The sequence below is a fragment of the Micropterus dolomieu genome, linkage group LG17, assembly GCF_021292245.1.
Source record: "Micropterus dolomieu isolate WLL.071019.BEF.003 ecotype Adirondacks linkage group LG17, ASM2129224v1, whole genome shotgun sequence".
NCBI classification, from domain to species: domain Eukaryota; kingdom Metazoa; phylum Chordata; class Actinopteri; order Centrarchiformes; family Centrarchidae; genus Micropterus; species Micropterus dolomieu.
The window spans coordinates 35,674,196-35,681,537 of NC_060166.1; the positions used below are offsets into that span (position 1 = coordinate 35,674,196).

The 7,342-nt window shown below is 39.2% G+C and overlaps 1 long non-coding RNA gene across 1 annotated transcript; it reads right to left on the minus strand.

Annotated features, from left to right (window-relative positions):
- Positions 1 to 1,119: 1,119 nt before the first annotated feature.
- On the minus strand, positions 1,120 to 4,817 carry LOC123986321. Its single transcript, XR_006828846.1, has 2 exons — positions 4,725 to 4,817; positions 1,120 to 1,423 (listed from the first exon to the last, which is right to left on the minus strand). It is a non-coding gene; the product is annotated as an uncharacterized LOC123986321 (long non-coding RNA).
- Between the last annotated feature and the right edge of the window lie 2,525 nt (positions 4,818 to 7,342).

Genomic DNA, 7,342 nt, shown 5'->3' on the forward strand with positions numbered 1-7,342 from the left:
CGTCGTATCTGGTGAGGGGCAACAATGGTCTGATATATCGGTTTATCAACCTCATTACCATGAACACAGGACACAGATAAGAGAGCAACTACCATCTCTCATTCATGGCTTAATTAATTATTCTGAACTAATTCTCATATTAGTCTAGTGTCCACACTCTGTTCTGTTTGCTCTCTCTCTCCATTTAGTCATCACTTTGTATATTAATCATTCCCTTGCTATTCCAGCCCTACACTCACTTTTATTTCCAACTGTGAGGCTATATGCTAACTTATGTGTCTTAATCCAGCTTTTCCTCCTGCCTGTCCAGTCTTTCCTTCTTTTACAAAAAGGATCCAATTGCAGACCTCACTGCTGGGATCCCTCCGCGCTCGCTATTGGCTTGCACCCTGGGGTCCGCAGGAGTGAGGTGAGCCACTTGAAGCGATGAGTTCAATCAGGAAAGATGACTACCTTCATGCTTATCTTTTTATTAATTACTCTCTGTCTCTCTCTGTTCCAGCGCCTAATTCAATCAGATGACTCAGTTAAACTAATCAGATATTGCCGCAACCTCTGTGAGCCAATCGTCTCAGTGGAGTGCCCCTGTAACTATTGTTATTTCTGTAAGCTGGATCACAGCAGCATCCATCTGCCAATTTCTCTGTCGCCATTCTTAATTCCAAGAGAGGTTAATGTTTTCAGCTTTATTCCAGAGGGTTTAGATTTATTATAATCGATGGTTCACGGTTTCATAGCCCCGTACTAACATTAAAGGGATAGTAATTGATTGTAATACACTTAGAATACACACTTACACAATCCACTTTATAAAATTCTGAATTTCCTGACGGTTTGCTAGCTCTCCGTTTTGTGTGTGTTCTGAAAATAAACTCCAGTTTCCCTACACAGCCCAGGCTTTGGAAAACAGAGAAGGGCCTTTCCCACAACACTGTTTCAGCCAATCAGCAACAGGTGGCGTAAGTGGTTGTGCACAAGAGTGGTGGCAGAGAGAGTTCTAAAAGAGAGGGTTTTATCTGCTTTGCATCGGAGTTTAAATTTGACCAATCCTTCTGCAGAATCACTTACTCTCCCTTTAATGCCACCTTGACCAACAGGCTAACATCACCCGTGTTTAGGGTCATTTGTCTAAGTATTTTATTCAGACCTTACACACAACAAGAAACCAAATTTAGGCTTTTAGTTTTGGCCCTTGGCTGTTACCTGACAAACAACTTTTCAATAACACTACTTAAAGTAATTCGTGGAAATAACTGAATGTTGTTAAATCCTGTTTAGTTCATTCCTTGGGCGGAAAAGCCCCCCGACTCCTGTCCGCAGGAGTGAGCTCTGCAGTTGGACCCTCATGTCTATTCTTCCACTTCTAATTGTTTTTATTTCTCCCTCAGCATCTCTCCATTCCACCTGCCCGCAGACTGTCCAGCTGTTAACGGTGGGAGGAAGAGACAGAGAGAAGATAAGGTGAGAGGGTTTGCAGCGAGATAGATTAGTGACAATCAATTAACTGTGGATAAAATGTAGAGAGTGGGAAGAGGACAGAAAGATTCAAAAAGAGATTGACAAGCAGGAGAAAATTAGGTGGAAGGAGGGGGTATAGGCAAAAAAGGAAGAGAGAAAGATGGAAATGAACACAGTTCAGAGATGGCACGATATAAATAGAGCAATAAGAAGAGAGAACATTGTTCACACTTCAGAGCTATAAAAAGTCCTCTTCACCCAAGAAAAGTGTATTCCCTTGCATCTAGATCATCATGTCAGCCTACAAAGATACAGTGAAAGCCACATCTATGTATTTATTCTGTACCGTTTCAGTTTTAGCAGCTACTTTGCACAGTGAAGAACACCAAAGTAGGCCTGATTTACAAAATCAGCAAAGGCCTTTGCTTTTTGCAGATTTTTCTTGTGTCTCTGATGATAAGAGGCAAGTTGTTGCAGTAAGTCTATGGTGGAAACGTGAGTCCGAGTTGGAGAGAGCAGTTTGTTGTCTTGGAGTAACGTTAGGAAATAAAACCTTAGTAGCAGTTCCTCTACATACACGACATCTCCTCTCCCTCATTTCCACCATCGTCCTCCTTCCACCTCCCTGCAACAACCCACCTCTCACGAGATTTCAGAGCATGACTTCAGATTCCTATTAAAAACAAAGGCTGTCAGCAGTAGGGATCATTTCCGTCAGTCAGACACCTGGTATGACAGTCTGAGCCTGTTGGTGGCAAAAACAAGCATTTTTGTGGAAGTATTTTCGATGGGGGAAATTGCCCCGAAGGAGTAGGCTGAAGCCATTTACTCCACAGGTTCCAAAACATTTTGTACTTTTTGGTCATTTTAACACAAAAATATGTGGAAATACATTTTAAAATACCAAAATTATTCTTTGAAGTGACTTTCCTGAAGCACCTTTGTAGTTTAGATTTAAAGCCCCAACAGAGTCAAAATGTCTAATGTCAACCAGGAGTAATGAAAATCCAAAAATGAAATGTATCCAAACCTCTCCAAACAACAATATGATGCAGTTTTGCCTTTTTTTAGGATATGACTTTGTTCCTTTGGGTGAATTTAGCTACTTTCTGCAGGTCATGCCACTCCTGACGATCTGACATGCTTACATCTGTTACATTCAATTCAAATTAGCTTTATTGGTATGAATGTGTAACAATATTGCCAAAACATCATACAAACTACATTAGAACAATCAACCCCATACATAAAATAAATAAAACAGTAAGTGTTAAAAAGGCCAGCAACACATGGGACCTTCTACCCCCTATCTTCAAAAGTGGTACTTTCCGCCCCCCTCTTAGAGTGGTATGTTCCGTCTGCCCAGTGCAGTTCACACGATCATTGAGAGATCTGAGAGTTCCAAGCATGTGTGTGTGTGTTGAAAAAATATATTAAAAATAAAATAAATAAAACAGTAAGCTTGTGTGTTAAAAGTATAAATATATTACAAATAAAAAAATAAAACAGTAAGCGTGTGTGTTAAAAGTATAAATATATTACAAATAAAAAAATAAAACAGTAAGCTTGTGTGTTAAAAGTATAAATATATTACAAATAAAAAAATAAAACAGTAAGCGTGTGTGTTAAAAAATATATATTAAAAAATTTTAAATAAAATAGATAAATGAAACCGTAACGTGTGTGTATATTAATACAAAAATTAAATAAATAATTAGTTGATTAAAAAATAATACATTTAAAAAAAGAAATCAGTATTAAATGTAAAAACAAAACAAGTCTCTCCTTTTGTGGTAGCCAGCTCTGTCTGTGTCGACCCTTTGCTATGGCCAGGCTGTGTTCACTCAGTCTGTATGTTGTCAACATTTTTCTTAGTTTAGGACATTCTAGTGTACTCAGGTAATTTGCCAGTGTGAATTCTCTTTTTAGGGACAGATAACATTGTAATTTACTTTCCTACTTTACATTCATAGGAAAACATCCATCAGGCCTCTTTTCAGAAGCCTCCACCTGTGGCACTGAACAACACAGCAAATTCAGCTATATTGCAGAACAATAACAAATACAAGAAATTACTCCGGCAACCACCAGTAATATGAAACTAATGAATGTGTCCTTCTAAATACATGTACAAAAAGTTTTGTAAGGGAACACAAACATATATATGAGAATAAGTGAAACAGAGGAGGAGGAAGAGGGTTGAGTGATGTTAAATGTTTAATCCACCCACTACAAAATATCCTGAAACATTTACATCTTCAATTCAAATGAGAATCATTATGCACCTGCTGGTATTAACTGCTGGTTGCCTTTAAAATCACTTCTCACTTCATCTGAACTTAACCTGAACCACAAAGCTGCCAAAGCACTGCATTACACATTCCAGCTTTATTAATTCAGCATGCACTGAAAATCCAGAAGCACTCTGGACAGGATGCTGACATTAACCTTTACCCCAACCATACCTTTGTCTTATTCATGATGTTTTATACAACTAAAAACGTGTGCAAGCCTATACTAGTAAACCAGAGGCATAATTATTGGGACTCGCTGTAAGATTTAGTCCGTATGAAGCCCACAGCTTAAATTTTTCATCATCTTTATTGGGGATTTGTTTTTATACATTTGAGGCAAAAAACACTGGATGTTCCTTTTTAAATCATCAGAGATGCTGTTCTGGAAATGCATACGATCAAAACATGACCTCCCTTAATCGTATCACATCATGCCGTGTAGAGAAGAGGCATTTCACACCATGGAAAAAGCCTTTTCACATAAACTTTTTCCCCCTCCGTGTGCTGACGCAGCAAAATACATCAGAGCTTGAGTGTTTTAAATAACTGCTCCCGTACATTATTGGGTCATCCCAGTGCTGTCTGGCTGAATTCTGGTTCCTCTCTGCTTCTCTGAATCCTGCTGTGGTTTAAAGCCAGATATCTGAGTGCTTAATGCAGGGGGGGGATGTTGTAAACAGTCTGTGATGAGTCTAAAAGCTCCTACGAGGCTCTCTTTGCTGAAGTTATCCCTGGATGTCTCTGGACTGTCAGGCTGCATTTACATATCTCCTACGCTCTCTGCACCCACCATCTGACTTTTAAATATTTGGAAAGGTCTTCCAGTTTTCCCTCTCTTTCCTCACTTCCCTCCACTTCTCACACAGTGGTTCAAGGAACACATTGATCATTTCCTTAAGTTTATCGTTTAACTGATATTCTACAACACTAAAAGGGTTATTTTATCTGAATTACAAAAATATGTTTTCTTACCCCTTGTGGAAATTAGTCATGTGGAGAATTAATCCCTAATTCAACCATCAAGGGTTCTCAGTGTGTTCCCGTCAGTTCCAGTAACTGATCACGACACCCACTCGCACACCTGCTACTCATTCCCCAATTACCCTTGTATAAGCTGTGTACCTGCCCATTTCAAAGTACTCCTTTTTCGATCGTCTATCCCAGCCTCTGTTTTCAGCCTGACCTTGTTTTCGACCCCTACCTACCGTTTGACACTACCGCCTGATTGTTTATGCTTCTCTGGGCTCGGTTGCCTGTTGTTGACCTTCGCCTACCTTAACAATCCAGTAAAGTTTATTTTTACTTTCCTTTTTTTCCTTCTTTTTCCAAAGTTGAAGTTTATTGTTGGAGCAGCTGATAGCAGCACATCTCAGTGTCATTTTGAGGATTTGGAGGTGAAAAAAACCCCCAAACCTTTATGTCAATGACTTTTTAATGACCACATTTAATCTACATTTACTGGGGAAATCTGTAGAAACATTGAGTGGTGACGCAGTTTAGAAATCAGCCATGTCGGCTACGTGGCTACAGTTATAGGGGTTAATATTTAAGAAATACGGAGTGGCCGGTAGACTTGATTCCAGGGGGTGAATGACTCTCCGGCAAAATTGGGTCAGTTATCTCTCTTTAAGAATTTGGAATAATTGTCAAATATAATTTAATATCAATATAATGTTAAGTTCAATTTCCCATGATTCTAGTAGGCTAATCTGAGTGAATTTGAAGGTCTTTGAGTAATCTCTAGGACTTTTGTCTAGGTTCTGAATAGGAGGATACTAAAGTTGATCTTAACTACACTTCTATTTTTATTATTTTCTTTAATTATAACTATGTAATCTATATTGTCATTTTCATATATTTTGTAAAAAAATAAATTATTGAAAAATGAATACAGATTGATAATAATTGATCCAGACTAATGATTTTGTGCCTCTTGTTTATTATGAGGGAAATCCGGCCAAGAAAAAGGCCCCACAGAACACAAATGCCTGGTGCTGGGAACAGACTGAACCAGGCAGCAAGTGTGCAGTAAAACCAACACTGTGAGCGAAAAGAGGCTAAAAAGCTGCATGGAGCAGCAGAGTTGGCCATAATTCTGTGAGGTTGTCACTACATGTGATGTGTGAACACACTGCATTCTTAAAACAGGGTTGGAAGGTATTTTTAGTATGAAGTGTGCAACTGGAGCTCAAGTCTGATCTTGTGTGCTGCAAGTATTCACACATGCATTAAAGTGTATTTCCTATTCCAGATGACACATCTAATTGAGATACAATAAAAAATATTAATATCAGGTGTAGTAGTATCTGGCCCAGTGATATTTTTTTATCTAATAGTAATTCATGATGGTCGTCTCAAGAAGAAGAAGAAGAAGAAGAAGAAGAAAAGATCAGAGTCTCTTTGCAACGCACTGGGAATCCCTATAGCGTCATAGTTCACCACATTGGGGGAAGCCCTGTAGCGTCAGTTTTTGACAGTAAAAGCAGGTATGTGGTATTTAACAGAAAAGACGGAGTAAGGAGGTGGTTAGGGTGGATGGAGAGCCAGAACCCCGACTGTGAACCAGGAGACCAGGGTTCGTGTCCTGTGTGAAACCCAAACCATGATCTTTTCCTAACCTTAACCAGTAGTCTTGTTGCCTAAACCTAACCAAATTGTAACGTTTCACGACTTTAATACCGTGTCGTTTCAAAATGTTGATGTTTCGAGCGTTGCTAACTTGACCGCAAAGCCTTAAATGTCTAAAAATTACTCAAAAGGAGTACCCAGGGCATTGCAAAGCGACGCCAAAGGGCCTTGACCAACGTCAATATGTGACAAGTCGGTAGTAAGAATGTGTTGACAGTAACAATATGATTGCTGTGTGCTTTTTGTAATGTTTTGTAGTGTTCAATCTCTTTACACAGAGATTATGTTGATGGATTTTGTTAATAAAGTAGATTTTGTAAAGCCCTAATGAGATTTGCAATCAAATGAGTGCAGGACTTATTTAACAGTCTCCACATTAAAAATTTATCACAGCATCTGAACATCAAACAACCTCTTTGAGCTGGTGTTGGTAATTCTAACCTCCACTCCTCCCCTACCTCCCTCATCTCTCGCTCAGTCTCACCCCCTCCTCTATTCAATCTTGTCATGACCAGTTATTTCCTTCTCAGAAGATGAAAAATAACATCAATATTTTCCAAGGCTGTGATCAAGCAGCGACCTTCTGGAAAAACTCCCATCCCCTTTGTTTTTCTCTTGCTCTTAGGCTAAAGTGTTGGTCCGTTTTCCTGCTCGTTATAAATACATTAACAGGCACCAGGGTCTAAAGAGTTCTCAGCACTCAGATGCTTCTGATGGGTTTCGTCTCCACCTCCGCCAATCTCCACTCATCTGGAGAGTTTCATTACTTGGAGAGAAGAATTAAAGGTGGTATTATGCTCATTTTCAGGTTCAAAATCATACTGCACATTGCTGCAGCTCCTCTTTTCACCCTGTGTTGAACGCTCCGCTCTTGAGCTACAGAGTGATGCATCTTACTTATACAAAATCTTTGTTGGGAGTTGCACATGCGCACTTCCCAGGTAAGGACTACTAGCCAATCA